The 22,305-nt window shown below is 36.5% G+C and overlaps 1 protein-coding gene across 1 annotated transcript in view; it reads right to left on the bottom strand.

Moving 5' to 3' along the window:
• Window positions 1-14,142: 14,142 nt before the first annotated feature.
• The window catches only part of LOC149830000 (cytochrome B5-like protein), a 55,599-nt gene continuing 47,436 nt past the window's right edge, over window positions 14,143-22,305 (bottom strand). Inside the window, exon 8 of the mRNA XM_090015666.1 lies at window positions 14,143-14,249. The gene's annotated coding sequence lies outside the window, so the exon portion shown is untranslated. The remainder of the gene's footprint in view (window positions 14,250-22,305) is intronic.

Here is a 22,305-nt window from a genome sequence, read left to right on the forward strand (position 1 = left end):
GGGAATTGCAGCAAAATGGTATGCCGACCATATCAACCCGATTGAACTGCGAGACTTCGACAAAGTTATCAACTTGTTCATCGAAAGGTTCCTTTTCAATACCGAGACTTCGCTCACCCTCAACCATCTATTCAATCTGAAGCAAAATGACAATGAGAAGGCAAAAGATTTCATTCATAGGTGGAGATCTACCTGCAACAGTTTGAAGGACCTGATATTAGAAGGGCATGCACTGTAAATAATCTTGAACAATTTCGCACAACCTCTAAAGGGTCTAATCTCCACTTCTCCATCTAAATCCTTCATCAAGTTAATAGAGCGAGTTGAATGGCTTAAAATGGGATTAGAGAACGAAACCTATGACGACATCACCTTGGCAAGAGGCAGTCAGGATGTGAAAAAGAAAACCAACTTCACCTTTTCTGCTAGTCCCTCCAACAACAACAATGGCAAAAATAAAAGGGGAACCACACCGACAGATCAGGCAGAGATGATTGCTCCAGTCAAAAGAACGGGATCAACAGGCAAAATGACAGCCCTCCCTCGAGCATCCAATTAGAATCAAAGCCCCAAGAGAAACCGAAGCACGATGGTTGGGGATACGACCGTGAATTTACCTCCTTAGAGCAACCACTTGAGCAAGTTCTTGAGTACATGATAACCAAGGAGATTGTTAAACTGTCCAAGGTAGCAAATCCTCCTGTAACTATGGAAAGGTTTAAAAATCAGTTCTGTGAATTCCATCGGGCGATGGGTCATAACACCGAGCACTGCTTTGTCTTCAAAAACATCATCCAAGACTGCATTAATAAGAAGCTTTTGGTGGAAGACGAAGAAGAAGAAGATCAGCCAACCATCCTGACCTAGCTTTCCCGAACCATGCCAAAGTTTGTCTGCTTTCTTTCTTTTTCGGTTATCTTATAGGGGCAAGTCAGTCCTAGTCTTTCGTGACCTTTGGTCAAAAAATTGTAAATATTTCAGCCTTTGTTATCAATTTTGCTTATCAATGAAATGTCAATTTTCTTTATATCTTTGATATCAAATAATTATTTCTTTTGTCACACTGGGGCATTTATTTTTGAAGACTTTTTCATTTCAAGAATCTTCTTTGCCATAAGCTTCTATCAAATTCCTATTCTTTTCAGGATGAGAGACAATCCTGACATCATCCATGAGAGAAATGAAATTACCTATGAGGGTTTTTCAAAATCATGAAATTTTAAAAATTTCTGTAAAAATCTTCGTTATGATCACCAAGAGTTCAATATTTTGGTCCCATTTTTTTCAAAAATCAACCATCACAGTGATCTTCTTTCCCTAAATTGGTTTTGAACCATTGTCTTCAAAAATTAACCCTTGTGTTGATCTTATTTTTCGAAAATTGGTTTCAAACCATTATCTTCAAAATCAACCCTTGTGTTGATCTTTTTTTTCAAAATTGGTTTCAAACCATTTATCTTCAAAATCAACCCTCATGTTGATCTCTCTTCAAAATCAACCGTCGTGTTGATTCCCCTTTCAAAGATCAGCTCTCGCGCTGATCATTCTTCAAAATCAACCTTGCGGTTGATCTTCTTTCCAAAATGATTTCTCACTTGTCTTTCAAATGAACATTCTCCTCACTTTAAAGATCTCATGTATAGACATGATCAAATAAACTCTTTTTCTTTTCTCAATTTTTATCATTTTTCATTTAAACTTTATCAATTTTTATCCTTCTTTATTAATTTTATCAATTTTTATCAAATTTTTTTTCAAATTCTTTTTTATTCTCACTCAGGTTAAGGGATAAACTTGACCCTCATTCTCCGAGGTGTTCCCATTCAGGATAAGAGATAATCCTGAGACCCCTCATATGAGCAATATTGATACCTATGAGAATTCTTTTGCAAAACAATTTTCATCAATCTTTCTTGATTTTATAAATTTCTATCAATTTCTTTTCATTAATTCTCCTCAAATTTTATTCTTTTACCCTTTCAGGTTAAGGGATAAACCTGATGCCTCTTTCTCATAAGATATTCCTTTCCTCTTTTTCCCGCTCAGGTTAAGGGAAAAACCCGACCCTCGTTCTCCGAGGTGTTCCCATTCAGGATAAGGGATAATCCTGAGACCCCTCATAGGAGCAATATTGCTACCTATGAGAATTCTTTTGCAAAATAATTTTCATCAATCTTTCTTGATTTTTTAAATTTCTATCAATTTCTTTTCATTAATTTTTCTTAAATTTTATTCTTTTACCCTTTCAGGTTAAGGGATAAACCTGATGCCTCTTTCCCATGAGATATTCCTTTCCTCTTTTTCCCTTTCAGGTTAAGGGATAAACCTGAACCTCGATCTTCGAGGTATTCTTTTTCCCATTCAGGATAAGAGATAATCCTGAGACCCCTCATAGAAGCAATAATGATACCTATGAAAATTCTTTTTCAAGACAAATTTTCATCAATTTTCTCCATTTTTATCAATCTTTCATCAAATTCTATCTCTTTCTGTCTTCTTAAATTTTATTCTTTCCCCGTTTAGGATAAGGGGTTAATCCTGAAAATCGAACCACATACGACTAACTATGTTGGTCCATCTAAATCATAAAATCATAAATCTTTCATTTCCTTTCTAAATTCAAGTCTCAAGTTTTCTCTTCACAAATTCTTTTGTTTCCCTTTCAGGATAAGCGATAAACTTGAACATAGTCCTTTGAGGTATTCTTTTTCCCTTTCAGGTTAAGGGATAAACCTAAACCTCAGCCTTCAAGGTATTCTTTCTTCCTTTTCAGGTTAAGGGATAAACCTGAACCTCGTCCTTCGAGGTATTCTTTTTTTCTTTCAGGTTAATGGATAAGCGTGAACCTCGTCGTTCGAGGTATTCTTTTTCCCTTTCAAGTTAAGGGATAAACCTGAACCTCGGCCTTCGAGGTATTTCCTTCTTCCCCTTCAGGATAAGGAATAATCCTAAAAACCCCGGCAATCATTCCTGTTTCGATTTCCAAATATCTTTAGAGTGTCAGTCTCTTTTTCAAAATTCAGTGCTCGTACTTGTGCATTTTCCAAAAATCCAGTGCTTGTACTGGTACATTTTCAAAAATCTAGTGCTCGTACTGGTATACTTCCAAAATCCAGTGCTCGTACTGGTATATTTTTTAAAATCAAATGCTCGTACTGGTATGCCTAACACTCATGCTAGTGTCAGACTGATTGATGAGTTGGACCCCCAGGTTCAGTCTTTGCACTAACCATTCATCAAAATTCAAAGCTCTAAATTCTGATTTCGACCTTCAGGTCATCCAATTCTCAATTTCAAGCCTCCGGGTTACAATTTCATCAAATGTCTACCATTTTCAAGCCTTTGGGTTACAATTTCATCAAATGTTTATCATTTTCAAGCTTTCGGGTTACAATTCCATCAATGCCTATCATTTTAAAGCCTTCGGGTTACAATTTCATCAAAGTATATCATTTTCAAGCCTTCGCGTTACAATTCTATCAATGTCAACAATTTTAACCTTTTAAACAAAATCTTGCTTTCGAGCTGGTCGGTCAAACAAATCCTGTTTTTGAGCTGGTCGGTCAATCAAATCCTGCTTTCAAGCTGGTCGGTCAATCAAATCCTACTTTCGAGTTGGTCGGTCAAACAAATCCTGCTTTCGAGCTGGTCGATCAATCAAATTCTGCTTTCGAGCTGGTCGGTTAATCAAATTCTGCTTTCGAGTTGGTCGGTCAAACAAATCCTGCTTTCGAGCTGGTCAGTCAAACAAATCCTGCTTTCAAGTTGGTCGGTCAATCAAATCCTACTTTCGAGCTGGTCGGTCAAACAAATCTGGCTTTCGAGCCGGTCGGTCAATCAAATCCTGCTTTTGAGCTGATCAGTCAAACAAATCCTGCTTTGGAGTTGGTCGGTCAAACAAATCCTACTTTTGAGTTGATCGGTCAAACAAAATCTTGCTTTCGAGCTGGTCGAACAATCAAATCCTGCTTTCGAGCTGGCCGAACAATAAAATCCTGCTTTCGAGCTGATTAAACAATAAAATCATGCTTTCGAGCTGGTCGGTCAAACAAATCCTGCTTTCGAGCTGGTCGGTCAAATAAAATCCTGCTTTTGAGCTGGCCGGTCAAACAAAATCTCGCTTTCGAGCTAGTCGGTCAAACAAATCTTGCTTTCAAGCTAGTTGAACAACAAAATCCTGCTTTCGAGCTGGTCGAACAATAAAATCCTGCTTTTAAGTTGGTCGGTCAAACAAATCCTGCTTTCGAGCTGGTCGGTCAAACAAATCTAGCTTTCGAGCTAGTCGATCAAATAAAATCATGCTTTCGAGCTGGTCGGTCAAACAAAATCCTGCTTTCAAGCTGGTCGAACAATAAAATCCTGCTTTCGAGCTGGTCGAACAAACAAAATCTTGCTTTCGATCTGGTCGAGCAATAAAATCCTGCTTTCGAGCTAGTCAAACAAACAAAATCCTGCTTTCAAGCTGGTCGGACAAACAAAATCCTGCTTTCGAGCTGGTCGGTCAAACAAATCCTGCTTTCAAGCTGGTCGGTCAAACAAATCTTGCTTTCGAGCTGGTCGCTCAAACAAATCCTGCTTTCGAGCTGGTCGGTCAAATAAAATCTTGCTTTTGAGCTAGTCGGTCAAACAAGATCCTGCTTTCGAGCTGGTCGGTCAAACAAATCTTACTTTTGAGCTGGTCGAACAAACAAAATCCTGCTTTCGAGCTGGTTGAACAATCAAATCCTACTTTCAAGTTGGTTGAACAAACAAAATCCTGCTTTCAAGCTAGTCAAACAATCAAAATCCTGCTTTCGAGCTGGTAAAATAAAAATCCTGCTTTCAAGCTGGTCTTTCAAAACAAAATCCTGCTTTCGAGCTGGTCAAACAATCAAAATCCTGCTTTCGAGCTGGTAAAATAAAAATCCTGCTTTCAAGCTGGTCTTTCAAAACAAAATCCTGCTTTCGAGTTGGTCTTCCAAAAATAAAAATCCTGCTTTCGAGCTGGTTGATCAAAACAAAATCCTGCTTTCGAGCTCGTCGGTCAAAATAGAAATCCTGCTTTCGAGCTGGTTCATCAAAAACAAAATCCAATTTTACTAGTCAGGATCCCAAAAATCTTAAAATTTCAGCTCAAGGTTCCATCAAAATCTATATTGAGTGATTATTTCACAAAGGATTCTCGAAAACTTTGCCAATTTGCTAAAAATATTTGTTGGTTCCAATATTCTTACTGCACAAAAGAATCACCTCAGATTACCTCTAGTATTCTTTCCAAAAAAGGTGAAACTATTTGCAAAAAGGGATAAAATTCAAATATTTTCTCTGTTGATCAACCAAAAGGACATAAGAAATATCCTTGGTATGATTAGTAAAAGAAATATTCAATGACGTTGAAAAGCCAGAAGCGAATCGATATTGATCATAGCTATGGTGCATGTTTAAAGACGACTTTCTGGCAATCAGGCAGTGGAAATATCTTGAGCTATAAAAGAATTCACTCAATCCATATCTCCTCAACCATTTAAGATGCAATCAAATATCTGCAAAAGGGATCTCTCAATTGTCATCAAGTTGAAGACGAATATGCGAGATAGACCCCCGGGGCCAAAGAAGATTTGGATCATCTCCGAGATGAAAGAGTTTGTGACGGATCCTTCCAGGGAAAGTTCAGATCACCGTCGAGATGAAGGCGAATATGATGAACCTCCCGACAAACCCTAAAAGATATTTGATTTTTGCTATCATCAAGAGATTTTTTTTACCAATGAGTCAATATCATCAGTATAATTTCTGAGACAAAGAAGGATCGGAGCATCTCCAAGATGAAGAAGTTTGCGACGTACCCTTTTAAAAAGAAAAGAAAAGTCAAGACATCTCCAAAATGAAGGATGATGTAATAAATTCCTCACCAAAAACCCAAGAAAGCTCAATGACTCAAAAAGAGTGCAAAAGGATCATCATGGGAAAACACTCGGATATCAAACTGCCAAAATTGCCAGAAGTCATCTTTTCTTATGCGAAATTCTTTTATCAATATCTTTTCATTACTTGCTTTTACAAAATTAAGAATATTTCTCCTCTTCTCATATCAGGGAAATGGATAACTTCCTTGAAGAAAATCATCAACGCAAAAAAATTTAATTTGACTCTTAGGACCGAGGAGTTAACCTCGTTGGAAGAAATACTCTAAGTAAAAGAGGGAATGTCTTTTGCACATACGTGCAAATTTTCCAAGCTTTTGAGTCAACTACAATTTTATCTTATTGGCAAAATTTTCTAGCTATTCAAAAATGAAATAAATGCTCAATATTTATTTTTGATGCAACCTAGAGTTGTTTACATTTTCCAAACAAAAAAAGTTGCCTCGTTCAGGAGAGGTATCTCTTTCTGTCCCATCACGATTTCTTCATTTGAGTATTTCGTATAGTCGTATCCATTCAGGCTAAGGATTAAACCTGTTACCTCGCTCCTCGAGGTACCACCAGCTTAGGTTAAGGGTCAAACCTGAATTTTTTGCGAGAGGTCATTTGTTTTTAAAAGCTGATTTAGTCTCAGCAATGAGGCACCCAAGATCATCCATTTTCCAAGCTTTAGGGAACCCCATTTTCTTCCTTTCGCAAACTCCTTTCGGATTTGTTCATCCAAACTTCGAGGGTCCCATCATGGTTTCTTCATTCGAGGATTCTGTATGATCGCCCCTTTCAGGTTAAGGGTTAAGCCTGAACCTCGCTCCTCGAGGTATCGTCCCTTTCAGGTTAAGGGTTAAGCGTGAACCTCGCTCCATGAGGTATCTTTCGTTCAGGTTTGGGTTAAACCTGAGACTCGTTTCGACGAGGTTCCTCGTTTCGACGAGGTAGTTCTCCCAGTCCCATCATGGTTTTCCGCATCGTGGAATCCATGTCCATCCAGGAAAAGGTTGTATTTGAGCTTTATCTCATGAGGCATTTTTCTCAAAAATGTCCCATCAAGGCCTTCATGTATTCCTTTCCCATTCAGGTAAGCATAGAACCTGAAATTCATCTTGATACATCTTCGTCTCATCAGGTTAAGAGCTAAACCTGATTCATTCCAAAAAGCTTATCTTGTTTCACCCATGAGACTTGATCATGATTCCCATTTTCACCATTTCAGGACCTTCACCCAAAATCCCATCGTGATTTCCTCATTTCTGTTATTCAGTCATATCATTTTTCGAGGATTTCATCTCCCCAAAGCCATTCAGAATAAGGTGCTAATCTTGAGAAACCATGTCTTTCAAAATAAATTCTTCCACACCCAGTTCAGATCGGTTGACTGGGGGCATTTTTCAAAATTTGGAGTTTTATCTTTGCCACGAAGCTCGGCTTTCAACCGGCTTAGTAGCAAAGAGGGGAATCTGTGAACACCCCAAATTTTTCAAAATTTTATAAATATTCCCTTTTTGCCCCTGGCCTCCATTTTCTGAGTAATTGAGTCGTTTTTTTATCTAAATTCTAGTTATTTCTCGGATTCACTGAAATCAGAATCCATTTTCTATATCTGATTCGATTTTGGATCTGAATCTAGTGTCAAAACCCAAATCTGAGCCTTGTTATCCAATTTCCAAATTAAAATTACAAAAATACCAAAAATAGTTTTGAAAGGCTCAGACAATCCATCTGATATCTATTTGAATCCACTGCTCTGTATTTCTCAATTCAAGATCCAAAACTCGAATATTTCCTCAGAACCCGAACCCAAACCCGTTTTCTGAAGAAGTTTCCAAAGAATAACCCTGAATTCTCAAAAAACCCTTCTTTTATAAATATTTTTAAATTTTTTGCAAAAATAGTTTAAAATCCTTTATTTTTCCATAGTTTAAGAGTTTTTACTTCAAAAATACCAAAAAAAAAGAAAATATTAAGAAAAAGAATAAAAAAAATTCAAAAGTAAATACAAAAATATTAGCTTAGCCCCCTTTTTTGAAAAACTTTGTAAATAAAACCACTGTTTTGAAAAAGACTATTTTTTTAAAAAACCTCATCTTTGAATTTGTATAAAAAATAAAGGGCTTCATTTGAAAAGGGCCTAACAACCTCTTGTTATAAAACAGGAGGCACAAGGGTCTTTTTCTCACCCGTCTTCACCCCTCCTGGCTCACGCATCTGTCTTCTGCCTCCCCATCTCCTTCCCAATTCTTATTCTTCCCCTTTTCATTTCCCACATTTTTCTGGTGCCTCCCCTTTGAGTGGTTGAAGGTCGATCTTGATTCAGAAAGCCACAAGTAAGCAACCACCTTCTTCCTCTTTGATCCTCTATAGATGGTGAGATCGATCTGCGTATAGTAGGATCGACTCACCCGTTGCGACATCAAATGGAATTACCATATGCCAACATCCTTTTCTTCGCCCTTCTTGCAATTCCCTTATGAATTTCATTTTTGCATTTTTTTACAGTCGATCTTTTTGTTTTTCACTATCTATTTCTCATCTGTATTTCAATTCCCTATGCTCATTTCGATTTTTTATTTTATATTAGATCTTCAATTTCATCTTGTAGAATATTGCCTTATATGCTGGTAACCGGTGATGCCTCACAATGGCATCATTGATCCACTTGGGCTTAGAATTTTAATCTACATTTGAGTCTATTTTACTTTCTCCTGTTCGTCATTTCTGCTTCCCCTTTCCTGTTTATCCCTATTATACCCAACTCTATGAGTTTTATATACTGTATAAAGTCGAGTGCTGAGGATGAGTGGCCATACATGAATTGTTGTATATATGAGATCATATCAATACGTTGATTGCGATTCTTTGATAAGCCGATCTGCTAAGATTGCCTGCTGAAATGAAACCTAGCTGCTAAGAACGGTTGGTAGTGTGAATCTGAATTTGAAGTGCCAACCTGCGGTATGAATCCGAATAGCACGACAGTGCTTGCTGCGTGATCGATTCACGGTAGAGCCCACTCAATGAAATTCAAGTTGGTGAAACCAAGCCATCAGTGTGTCCTTTTGAGGTTGTTTTAGCATAAAATTCAAGAGATGTGGATTTTGTCTACAGCTTGGGGACTTGATGGATGCTAGTCTTCGACATATGAAAGGTAATCCATGTAGGGTGCTGAAGTATAAAACCCCTGCCATTCCATGTATCTGCTATGATTTAGTTGAAGTAGATTCAGGTTGGTAAACTAAATTCTCATTTGTTTCTTTAAAAGCAAAGTACTAATTCCTTTCGTATTTAATCTGCATTACAAAGTCTGGATTCTGATCGTTGTAAAAGAAAGGTCATTAAGGACATTTTGTGGGTTATGAAATTTGGTCATCATATGATCCAATCAATAGGGTTTAAATCCATTTTGTTTCTGTATTCTTCCATCTTTTACATTCCTGTATATTGTTTTTTTTTTACTGCTGTCATCAGCATGTGTTTACTTTTCTGTTAAAATTACTTGATCACATTCATTTCCCTCATCAATTTTTTTTATTTTTATTTTTATTTTTTTTTGTGTTTATATCCTAGCATATCATTTGGTCCATCTTGTATTCTATGAACCCATCTACTGTTTGCATCCGCTCTGCAGATGTGCCCCTTGGGCTCATACATCAGGCTCATCTCTTGTGTATATTTTCCCTGTAGAGGTACCCAGTGAGCTCATTCACTAAACTCACTTGCTGTTTGGCAGATCCCTGGTGTGCGTGTCCATCCCCTACTACCATCCACATTACAGGTCCACCGTCACTCCCTCATTGTTGCGTGCCCAAGCACTTGTATCAGCCACTGCAGCTGCTGCCAAAGCTGCTCCAGCAGCTATATCAGCAGGATATGAGGTGCAAATGATTTTGTAAACGCAAGCCTTAATCCTGCTTACCTTTGGGTTGTGTAGACTCAAGCAACTGAAAGTCATAAAGAATGACAATAGGTAGGTCTGTTCTTGGTGAACTTAAAATATCATTTTCAATTGCCTAGGTCGAAGCATATTGTTTGAAATGGATTGTTGTGAAAAACCCAGATCAAAAACCCACTGCTAGTCATATCAACTCACCGTATTTACTGGCTCACACCGTACCTACACAACACATACTACTTGCTGCATTACACCACTGCTATACCCACCTTAGCACCCCAGCCACCACACTCACCTTTTCAGTATCACTTTCCCATGTATTTTCCATCCTACAACAGCATCTCAACCATTCTTCTTCATTCACCTATTACATAGCCCACCTGTTATAGCAAACATCACCCCTAGCACCGACGATAGCAAGCTCATCACTTCTTTGTGAATTTGGTTCCTGCCATAAGTAGGATGGATGATTGTAATATCTAGCTTAGGTACTTACCGAATCTTGAAAGGCCTTTCTTGATCCTGTATCATGTAAGTGAGGTACTTGTAGCAGATTGAGCGAAGTTCAAGAGCTTTTACTTTCTTATTGACCATGGACTGATGGATTACAACCACGTTGAAATCATATTAGTCTGAATCCCTTCCTTGTATTAGATTATGCATCTCAAAATCATCATCAACTTTGTCTGATCCACTTTCCAAGTCTTGCACTGAGTCTGTAGTTCTTAAAACTGGTCTATGATCGACTAGTAGCATACACCTATCTGTATCATATGTCTGTTATTTCAAAATTTGGAAATTTTGTTACTAGGTTTTTAGATTCTGTTCAGACCCCCTTTTTTTTAAGGTGCTACTGGATCTGACCCTTCAAGAATTCTAATGCTAAAGGATGCAAGAATGAAGGAGTCTCAGGTAACTAATGATCTTGTTGATACTTCAGTTGGTAGATCATTTGAGTGCCTATGAAGGATTGTCTTATATTTTCATTGACAGAGTATGCATGTATAAATTATGTATGTGTGTATAAATATGATTTTGTTTGGTATTGATGTATCAGTTACTGTGTTCTCTTTCATCATATAATGAAGTTCATGCCAGACATAGGTTCTACAATGCCTCTTAGATCACTGTCTGTTTGATGGGGGTGAGAGTGGATCATCAAGAATTTAAGTGTGAACTATAAAGACACTTGTTAGCTTGGATCTTTCAGGTGACTCTGCTTGTGCTTTCAACACACCATAGGATACACGACCTTTTGTCCCACCATATTGTTCTCCACCACCATGATAAAATATTTATCATGTTGGTCTCCTTATGGGTGCACTTTTCTCGAGATGTTTGGTTTACATCTTCCATGCTAGTCAAGCAAAACAAGGTAGTAAATACCAAACAAAATAACATGAAGTTGATAAATTGACACAATGTCAGAGCATGTGCCTTTTAGAATATGAATTTGTTGATCCATTAAGGTTCCTCATGTCTTCACCTCTCTGAGTGAGTTGTGATCTATGATCAGCCAAGCACATAATCAATCCCTATCATGGGGACCAGATCCTTGAAATATCTTGGGATTTGGAGAGCAAGTTTGAGCCTCAAATGAAGTCCTGCAAAACAGATTGAATAGTGTCACCTCTGAGTAGTTCTACCAAAATATAATTCCTTTAACAGTACTCCTTAAAATATCTTTGGGATGAAGGCGTAGTTGTTGTTGTAAAGTATCATAATTCTTTCAACACCTTCTATTGCTAGTTCCCCTTTCTCCATTAGTGTCAAGATTTTTTGTAAGTTGCTATAGGCATTCCATGAATACATGCTAGTTCTGAAGATATAGGTAGATATAGGTAGATATAGATAGATGAAGGTAGATATAAGTAGATAAAAATTGCCTTATGTACATTATATTTCTCCATAAATGGATGCATTCCTACATACACCTCTTCATTAAATACACGCATCATACTTGGGTAAATCCACAAGCATCTCTTCTTCAATATAAGCATGATCATAGGTATATTTGATTTTTGCATAATATCTTCCATTTGCTTCTCATCTCCACCTTATGCTAACTCAATATTTTGGAAGAATATAGGGAGGATATTGCTTCAATCCAATGTTGTAATAGTTAGATCATAATGAGAATTTTACATTTATTGTATTAGATTAGAATGTATGAGCATACATATCTTAAAAATTGTTTGTTTTCATATCATTTTCTTCTTTTATTTCGAAAATTCATGACTGGGAACACGAATGGCACGTGCACCATTTTATAAAAGGTGATTAAATCCTAAGTTGACAATTTGCATTAATGGCCATAGTCAAGGTGTGAACAAAACTTATGATTTTCATTTTTATAGAACAACATTGGATCCACACTGGATCTCCTTCAAAAATCATCATATTTTTTTTTCAAATATCTTATTTCTTTATCAGAGTTTTATTTAAAAGTAACTCAAAATATATATCAATGGTCATAGTCAGGATATATTGAGAGTTCATTTCATTTTAAATTGTACAAAGACACAAAAATGTGTTTTATTCTTCATCTGAATTTAAATACAAATTATTTTATAATACATTTTATGACCATAGTCAGGAATAAATTATATCTTCAATCTTATTTTAATTCATTTAAAAAATGAAATATGCTTTTCAATATCCAATTTTTAAATTCTTTCTTTTAATTCATTCATCATTTAGGATAGAATTACATTATTATTTTCAAAATTCTTTTTCAAAATCCAAGTGATTTTGAGATATATTTTCAAATATCCTCCTCATTTCTCAATTCTTATCTGTAGTTTCAAAATTTTCTTTCTATTCTCAAATTCTATCATATTTCAAAAATTTAAACTTCAATTTCAAAGTCCAATTTGACTCTGAAATTTCAAGTTCATTTTTATATTTTCAATTTCCAATTCAAATCAAATTTCAAAATTCAATTCAACTTTGAAATTCTAAATTCATTTTTAGAATTCAATTCCATCTTGGATTCCAGACTTCAGATTCAATTCAATCTTTGATTCCAGACTTCAGATTCAATTCAATCTTTGATTCCAGACTTCAGACCCAATTCTATTTAGGATTCTAGATTCCAGATTCAAATCCATCTTGGATTCCAGACTTCGGATCCAATTCCGTCTAGGATTCTAGATTTCGGATCAAATTCCCTTTAGGATTCTAGATTTTAAATCCAGTTCTATTTCTAATTGCTATTTCCAAAACCATTTTCAAATCTATTTCCTAAGTCTAAATCCAAATTCAATTTCTCTTTCAGGTTCTGAAATTAAGAATTCCTTTTTTAGAATCGATCCATTTAAATTCAAAGTCCATTTTGACTTTGAAACTCTATTTTTCTCAAAATTCTATCTCAAGTTCTAAAAATCTCCTTTTCTCCTTATTTCTTCAAATCAAAATTCATTTTTTTTTTAAACTCTGATTATTCCAAAACATGAAATTTCAAGTCTCTTTTTCCAGATATATTTCCAGTTCTAAGTTAGATTCAAAATCTAACTCTTTCAAATCCATTTCAACCCTTTGAATCATTTCTTTATTCCATTATCAAATTTATTTCAGAATCACTTGGAAAATCCCAAAATTTCTAAATTATTTTCTCAAAAGTATACATTTTTGTGTTTGCATTGAACAAGCATGATTCTTTGTGCATTTTTAGACTTAGAATAAATTCTTAGACAATATTTAGGCAAAGCAGAAAGACATAAATTCGATCCTTGATTCGATTACCCCTAGTAAAGGCGCCAGAAACGGTCGAACCTCGTATCGACGAGCGAATCTTGTCTCTCCATTTTTCGCATATTTTAAAATTAAGGTCAAGTAAGACCTTTGCAAAAGAGTTTCTCTCTCTTCTTTCGTTTCTTTTCTCTCTTCTTTTCTATCTTTTATTCCCCTTTAAAGAGGGAAATAGAGGCTATCAAGGCAAAGAAAAGGAAAAGAGAGGAAAAAAAGAAAAAAATTTGCAATGATCACACAGTTACATCTTCATGTATATTTATACACAGCCTCATATGCATTCACTGTAGCCTCATGTACAATAAGGAAAAAAGTTTTAAAGCATAGCATAACATTAAACTAAAATAAATAAAACATACTTACAGCACCCCAATTTTTATAACCTGAAAAATGGTGGATTTTTTTTAAATACTTATTTTTTTAAATTTTATCAATTAACAATGGAAAATTCATTGGGTCTAAAATTTGGCATGCTACTTCACATAAACACTTGCAATCATGCAATTATAAAAATTGAAATTTAACAAATAATTATCCATGCATAAAAGAAAATCAAACGTCTACAATATTTATAATTAATTACAATTGCCTTTGAATTTAATTTAATTAAAACTAAAACCAGATTCTAAAATTTTTGTAAAGGCAAAGAAAAGATAGTCTCGATCCTTGTCGCAACCTTCTACCTTTGCATGTAAGCCACTATTCATTACCTAAAAAATATTAAATCATATAAGATCAAACATAACATGTCTCAGTAGAGTGAAATATACTAAACTTGTAAAACAGAAATACGAAACATGAATTTCATCTAATTTTTCATAAAGAATTAAATCTAAGAGACTAAACATGCATCTTAATTAAGCAACAAGCGTAGAAATTTCAAATTTGAATAAACATACATTCTTCATTTTTAATTCGAATCAAATTCAATGCATGAACTTACCAAATACAGAAGTCATGGACTGCATGCATAATTTTTTATCTTTGATTAAGTGTTCTTTCTTAAATGATGAATGCAATGCCTAACTAATACACATACATCTTTAAGTTATCACTTTTTAGCCTCGCTGGTACGACACAGGCTTGAAAATTGGATTAAGGTCATGGCGCAAGGGTATTTTCATACATAAGGATGGCTTTGACCTGGCCAGACACCTTTCACCAGTGACAAGGTGAGGGACGATAATCCAAGAGAAATTTCCAACACCTTTAATCTGAATACATCAGATTTTTTCATGAGTACATTAGCCATGTACACTACAGTCTAATGCAAAAGTTTCTTCATAAAATCGTGAGAAGAGAAGCAACTTTCCGTGATCAAAAATTACTTGACCCACGCAGTTTTACACCACTTGTCACTCTCCCAGCAAGTATCTTTTACTTGTGATGTTGCATTGTTTTACTTGATTACTTGATGTTTTACATGAAATCATACTTGAATTCATCAAAAGATTCGGCGTCGTATAGGGCAATGGATACACTTGCAAAGCAGTGAAACATCAATTCATTCATGCTTTTTAAATATAAACACGTGCATATGCATAAATAAAAAATCTCATACATTTCATGTTGTGACTAACACATGCATGTACATAAATAATGTAATGAAGAAACATGTCTTGCATGCATCCACATAATTTTAACATCAACATCATCGTTATGAACATCATAACATGTTTAAATATACATCCACAACTAACATTTGGGATTTAACATCACACTTTGCAGGTTGGACCCTTTGGTCCATTCATCAACGCTTAGCTCCACTTTTCGCAACATGTTTAGTTATTACAATTTTCATTCATGACATAAAGTAGGCACATCTTACACTGTATAAATAAGATATGTATATGCAAATACATTATGCATACAAATCATACAGAAATTACGCATGAATTGGAGTTGGACCCTTAGATCAACTCCAAAAATACGAAACTCTCAACTATGTCCTATTGTTATAGAGTTTACAAAAAATTTTATAGTCGTTGAATAAAGCTGAAATTTTCACAGATCATAGAAAATTTTGTCAGCTTTTCGTAGGCGCAAATTATTCATAAAAATTCCTCCGTATGAGGGAGTAATAAACGTTTTACTACGACTATGTTTCAATTGTTGCAAAACCGAGCTCAGACTATGAACAGAGCTAAACATTTCACTGAACATAGAAAATTTTATTAGCTTTCTAACGCAACAAACCGTTCATCAAAACTCCTCCGGACGAGAGAGTTATGAGCGCTTTATTGGTTGAATGTCTAACAGAAAAATTGTGATTCCGGGTCTATGCATTCGGGTGGACTGAAATTGGGTCACCCGAACCCGTACACTCAAAATTTTTTTGATATAATTTAATTTAAAACCATAATCAAATTACACGTCTAAGTCTGATCTAATATCACTGAGACAAATCATATTTTTTCTTAGTCGTTTGGCTAGAAAAATGCACCCGTCTAACATATGTATTATTTTCTCAGAAATTAATTCGATAAAATACATAATTAAATGGCTAAATCATGAAATTTACACAAAATAGAAAATAGAAAAAACTTCAAAAATCACATAATATCTACATGCATATATTCTACCAACTACAATAAAAAAATTACATGGTCTTACTTACGAAATTCATGATTTCCCTAATTTATCAAAATCTTTTCTAAAAAACCCCAATTTGACTAAAATTGCAATATCTCAAAATTTTGACCATAGAAATCCATAAAATTTTTACGTAATGTCTATAACATCATATACTGCTGACCTAAATTAAAATGTACATGAAAATATTAACCTAATTTATGTATTGTAAAAAAATTATGATTTTATTTTATAAGAAGCCAATTTTTGGGAAAAACATGTTTTCAATATGGTTTTCTCTCATAAAACCATTTGTTTTCCATCTTTCGATAGCCCTAAGCCAAACCCGTGTATGGAGAGGGTTTGTTTAGGATCTATCCTTGTAAAAAAAATGTGAAATTCATGTTACGAGTTTCGTTCCGCAAGGGAAGTATAAATTCACCTACTTTCTATCAGAAAATTTGCTCCTACACAAGCCAATGGGTCTTTTCACAAGATCAAGCCGTTCTACGTGTACCACGGCTTCGAGGTGATGCTCTTTATGCTCTCCTAGATCACGTGGAAGACTTTCTTGTAGGCTTAAGAAAGAAAGTACTAGGTTGACGGTGTGAAAAGAGGGGGGAAGGGAATGGTTTTAGGGGGAAAGAGAGAGGGTTTCGAGAGAACTTGAAAAAGTCTAAAGTGACAAAATAGGGAGGGTGTGAGCCCCTCCTCTTTTATAGGTTAAATAACTAAGTCAAGGGCTGGGATAAATCCTAGCCCTTGATCTAATCTAAAAGAAACTAAATATTCCTATTACTCTTCTTACCTTTTCTCTTTTGCATTTTCTTTATGTTTTTTTCATGTTCATTTTTTTTTCTAAACATAGCATATGATGTGTATATGCTATATTCATAACCTAGTATAGTTATTATATATTACATATATTAATATGGAAGGGGGTAGGTGGAACCCCTTGGGTTGGCCTCCCTGTTAAAAAAAAATCAACTTGTTTGCTTGGCAAGCAAGTTGACTTTTCTAACTCTCTTTTTTTTTAATTAATTTTTTATTTCTTTACCTATTACTCACTTTCCTAATCCCTCGAGGAGGTCCAGCCCTTGCTGGACCCTTCTAAGGTTTTTCCAAACTTGACGCCCCTCTATGGGGCTCTTTTTAAAAAATTAATAAGTATTGACTTTTTCAACCTTGTTTTATTTTATTTTATTTGATTGGTAACTATGATTTTAACTTTTTTTTCAAGTTAATTTTTGGTTTTTAACATTTTAGACTTTAAATTAAGATGCCACATCACATGGGAGGGCTCACCTATGGACTCCTACCCTTTTAGAAATTCTAGTTAGTTTTTGATATCCATTCCATGAAATTCAAGTTAAATTCTTTCTAAATTAATTAAAATATTTCATAAATTAATTCAAAATTCTCAAAAAATACTAATGCATTTAATTTAAGTAAATGCATGCCTAATTTAATTTTATTAATATACTTTTAACGTTTTAAATATCTTAATTATTTATTTTAAATTAATTCAATTAAGATTAAAATTTTGAATTTTACTAAAATATGCCTAAATTTTCAAAAACACTAGGCGCGTGGGGTTTTATTCATTTTTAAAAAATTTAAAATTTCTCAACTAACCTCACAAACCCCTTTAGTGTATTTCTAGCTAAAAAATTAGAATTTAAAATTTTGTACATAATACAAAAATTCAAGAAAAGATCTCAAAAAAATCTCGAATATTACAACACCAAAGGATGTGTCATTCAAATGCAATATATGTGGTGAAATTGGCCACAACTGGCGAAAACATGCATAACATTATGTTTAAGTAAAGAAAATTTACATGAAATTGAATTACCAAAAAGAAATGGAATGGGCTAATGAAAATACGAAAATATATTGATAATCTTGTCATTGTTTCCTAATGATCTTTATAATATAAGTAAACAACAAAATTTGATGATAGAGGCACACCAAATTAAGGAAAAAAATGGGCAACAAAAACTCATATTGTAACGCCCCAAAATTCCGAACCTTATAAATTCCTTGAAATAGTTGGAAAATACTTTTTCTTTACAGAGTTTATTTCTAAATCAGCGGAAACGATTTCTTTTGAAAGAAAAAAAAAAAGACGGGTTTGACAACCTTGGGCACGTTAGCGAGAAAACAAAGATTTACCATGGACGATCTGCAATAATACTTAGGAAACCATTCCTTCTATTTGAAGAGAGTATCAAGTTTGTACAAAATTTGGGTTTCCTCAAGGGAAAACTGTATCAAAAACCAAAAATGTCCAGGAGAAACACTACGAGCAGAAACAGTGGATCCTTAAATCATCTCGCAGTCGCGCCATCGCCTGATGCACCTAATCGTCACCTGTGCCCATGAAATGGGTTAGTTTTGCGAAAAACTAGCAGGAGAGTACAAAGACAGAAAGAACTAAATTAGGCATAGATAATTTATGCAGCAGGTAGTAACGAGCAAACTAAGCAGATAGACTGGAGGAATAAGCTAAGTACAACAAACTGAAAAGGGTGTGCATGCTCAATTTAGTTATTACTTGATAACCGACCATGCGGGTACATACATGGCACGTGAGTCGAAACAGTCGAGTCCAAGCCGAGTGTTCATTATGTTAAGTATTTTAATATACCTCGGTTGTCTGACTGAATCATATTCCTATGGAGACGACCGATGGTCGAGAGAGTAAGTCCCCAAGGCCTGATAGGGATGCATCCAACTTCTGCAGAAGTGTTAGGCTAACTTATGTAGCCCCTAGCCCTAACCTCCGATGACTGGGGAAAAATGGGTCTTTTGCCCTTTTTGAAAGCCATAAATGGACTGTCTATCGGAGTTGGTACCCTTCGTCCTCTCTCTTGACGAAGCAAGGTTGAATTGAGCGCGACGGGGTTTCTTAGCCGTTGCCTCATTCTTCATGCTCTGGTCCATTAGACCGAAACGAGCATCTTGCCTATGAAGGCGATCCCACTCTTATATGTGTTTTCAACAACCTGCACTAAGCATTAATCGAGGTCATAAGACTCTCTCATCCAATCGTCGTAGTACTAACATGTCTCGCATGTTTAAGAAGTACACTTACGAGAAAAGGGATACAGGTCCTTAATAGGAGCCTCGAGAGTGTGTTTCGCAAAGATATAATGTTTTATAAAAACTATTTTAACATATCAAATCTTTCGAAACGACACACAATCTTGCCAACATAAGGCATGTGATTTTCTCGAATCTGACATCCGATGACGCAGTGTCTGGGTGCTATGTAAGTCACGACATTGGTTTTGGTAAATGGGTTTTACAAAGGAATCTATCACCCAACAACTTGGTCTTGCTCCCGATCAAGGGTTTTCCCAAAACGTATCGGGTGGAAAGAGGAATAGGCATTCCTCTCGAATACACTGAGTCTATGGCAAGGAAAAGAAACAAAAGATAATAATGCGAAAAGGAAGTGCCTGGGCGCGAAGCGCGACGGCAAACAGGAATTGCGAAAGCAAGGGACAAGGATCGCGAAACCGCGTCCTTGAATTAAAAGACAGTAAGTAGTAACTATGAAAGCAAAAGCCTGGGCGCAAAGCGCGACGGCAACAGAAACAGAAAGTGCGTAAGCAAAGGACAAGGACCGCGAAACCGCGTCCTTAAATTAAAAGACAATAAGCAGTAAATACGAAAGTAAAAGCCTGGGCGCAAAGCGCGATGGCAAACTGAAATGCGAAAGCAAAGGACAAGGATCGCGAAACCGCGTCCTTGATTTAAAAGTGTACTTATATACATATAAGTATATAAATATATCATTAAGTCCTTTCGATTATCAATTATTTAAGCTTGATTTAATTATTTAAGTCCTTGTGCATCTTCTCCTACCTTGGAGTATTGCGAGAATGAAACTGTCTACGAACGTAAGTGATCGTCGGTTTAGTTCGCGGGGCGCGAACGGGCTCCGTTGCGTAACACTGCAAAAGTATGTAGTTTAGCATGCATAAAATAAATATAGATAGGGAGAAAACTCAGTTTCTCCGCAATCCAAAGCAGGGGTCATTGGCCCCTACCGTTGCGAAAGAGAACGGGGTAGGGTCCAATGACCCATGTCGTTTAAAGGAGATGGGTACAGGGGCCATCGGCCCCTGCCGGATTTCTAAAGGAGGGCAAGGGCCTTCGAGGCCCTTGCTAGGTGTTAAAAGAAGGTGGGGCAGGAGCCGGCCTTTCTTTAAAAGAAAGGGGCCGATGGCCCCTACCAAAGAAATGAACAGGATGGGGGAGAGTGCAGGGGCCAAAGGCCCCTGCCGAGCCCTAGCTCGCCAGAAAAAGAGACAAGGGCCTCTGGCCCTTGTTGGTTAAAAGAGGGGCAGGGGCCAAAATGGCCCCTGCTGGGTTTTTTATCCAAAAGAAGGGAGGCAGGAGCCAAAGTGGCTCCTGCTTCTCTTTTAAGGAGAAGAGTAGGGGCCATCGGCCCCTACCAAAAGAGAAAAACAGGGGCCTATCGGCCCCTGCCAGAAGAGAAGGGAGAGAGCGCAGGGGCCAAAGGCCCCCTGCGGCTATCTAAGAGGCAGTAGGGGCCAATGGCCCCTGTCGTTCATGGAGAAAAAAGGGGGGCAGGGGCCATTGGCCCCTGCGGGACTGAAAAAAAAAGGGGGCAGGGGCCGATGGCCCCTACCGGAAGGTGAGCAGAAGGAGGGAGGGGGGGGGGGGGGTAGTCGCAGGGGCCTTTGGCCCCTGCCTGCCGTAACAGGAGAGGAGACAGTGAGGGAGGGGGGCTCACCTGCGGCTGCCGGAGAGAAGGGAGGACGCCGGGGAGGTGGTTGTCGAGGAGGGAGCTCGCCGGAGAGGGTGGCGCCGTGAAGGGGGGGGAGGGGGGGGTTGTCCTGCGTCGGCAAAAAGGGAGAGGGAGATGGAGTCGGGGGAAGAGAGAGCAGAGGGGAGAGAGACGAGAGATGAGAGAGAGAGTCGGGGGGGTCGGGGGAGGCTCGTAGGCCCTCCCCTCTCCCCTCTCGTCTTTTAATAGGGAGGGGGCGCACACAGGGCCCGCCCCCTGTGTCGCCGGAGAGGCCCCCTGCCGTGGGCTGCCAGTCCCCTCGAAAAAGGGTTTTCGAGGGGCTGGCACGGATTGGATCCGGGTCGGGACCCGACCCGGGTCCGATCTTTTTTTTAAATTTTTTTTTTTTTAAACTGGTTTTTACACATATAAAATTGAATTAACTAAAAAAATAGAATAATATATCAAATATGCAAAAAATAATTTAAGAACTATGGTATTGTTTCACAAATGTCAGTTTCAAAAAATAATTAATTCAATTATTACAATGACACGCAATGGAGATAACACAAGAAAAATGATACCTCACCCAAAAAAATAGTTTGGGGACTACAAAACCCTCGCTAAAAACAATAATTTTTGAAAAAATAGTCCTAATATGTGAAACAAAGTTTTAATACATATAAAACCTCGTATTTAATGCTCGTACAGAGGTTCGCAAACATTACTCACAAAGATAAGGAGATTCGTAGAAACGTCATGAGAATGTTTGCAAATCTCATATTAAATATGTGAATATGCAAAATGTCCACAATTGAAATCAGAAGTTCCACATATACAAAAAGATATTCGCGATTTTACTCACGAACGTCAAGAGTACATTTAGAAACGTGTGAAGAACATTCACATGCAAAGTAATATATTCACATCTTAATTATATTTGTTTTGCATTATCAGAAGTCTTACATATGCTTGCAAATGTAAAACTTTTGCAAATGTACGCTCAAGTTTTATGAAGTTTTTTAGTTAAAGAAGATTCACCACAAAGGTTGTGTGTTCACAAATGTGACATAAACCTATAATTAGTCATGTAGAGGTAAAGTGGTTTGCAACACATATTTGTGAAAGTCAAGACAAATTTGAGTAAGTAAAGTTTTATTTAAAAAAACATTCGTATAGTATCTACACGAAAGTCATGACGTTCGCAAATGTGTGATGTGAACCTACAATCAGTAAGTAAACATATTTGTAAATGTCATACAATTATTTGCAAACATATGAGTTTTTAGCAAAATGAGGTTCAAATTATGCCTACAAAAATGTCAAGTGTATAAAGTACACTACCGAATTAAAACTTTTAAATTCCAGTTGCAAACCTCAAAAAATATGCAGTGTACATTTGATATGTGAATCGCTTTTGTTGAGAATCAACT

The sequence above is a fragment of the Nuphar pumila genome, chromosome 8, assembly GCF_984573655.1.
Source record: "Nuphar pumila chromosome 8, dmNupPumi1.hap1.1, whole genome shotgun sequence".
NCBI lineage: Eukaryota > Viridiplantae > Streptophyta > Magnoliopsida > Nymphaeales > Nymphaeaceae > Nuphar > Nuphar pumila.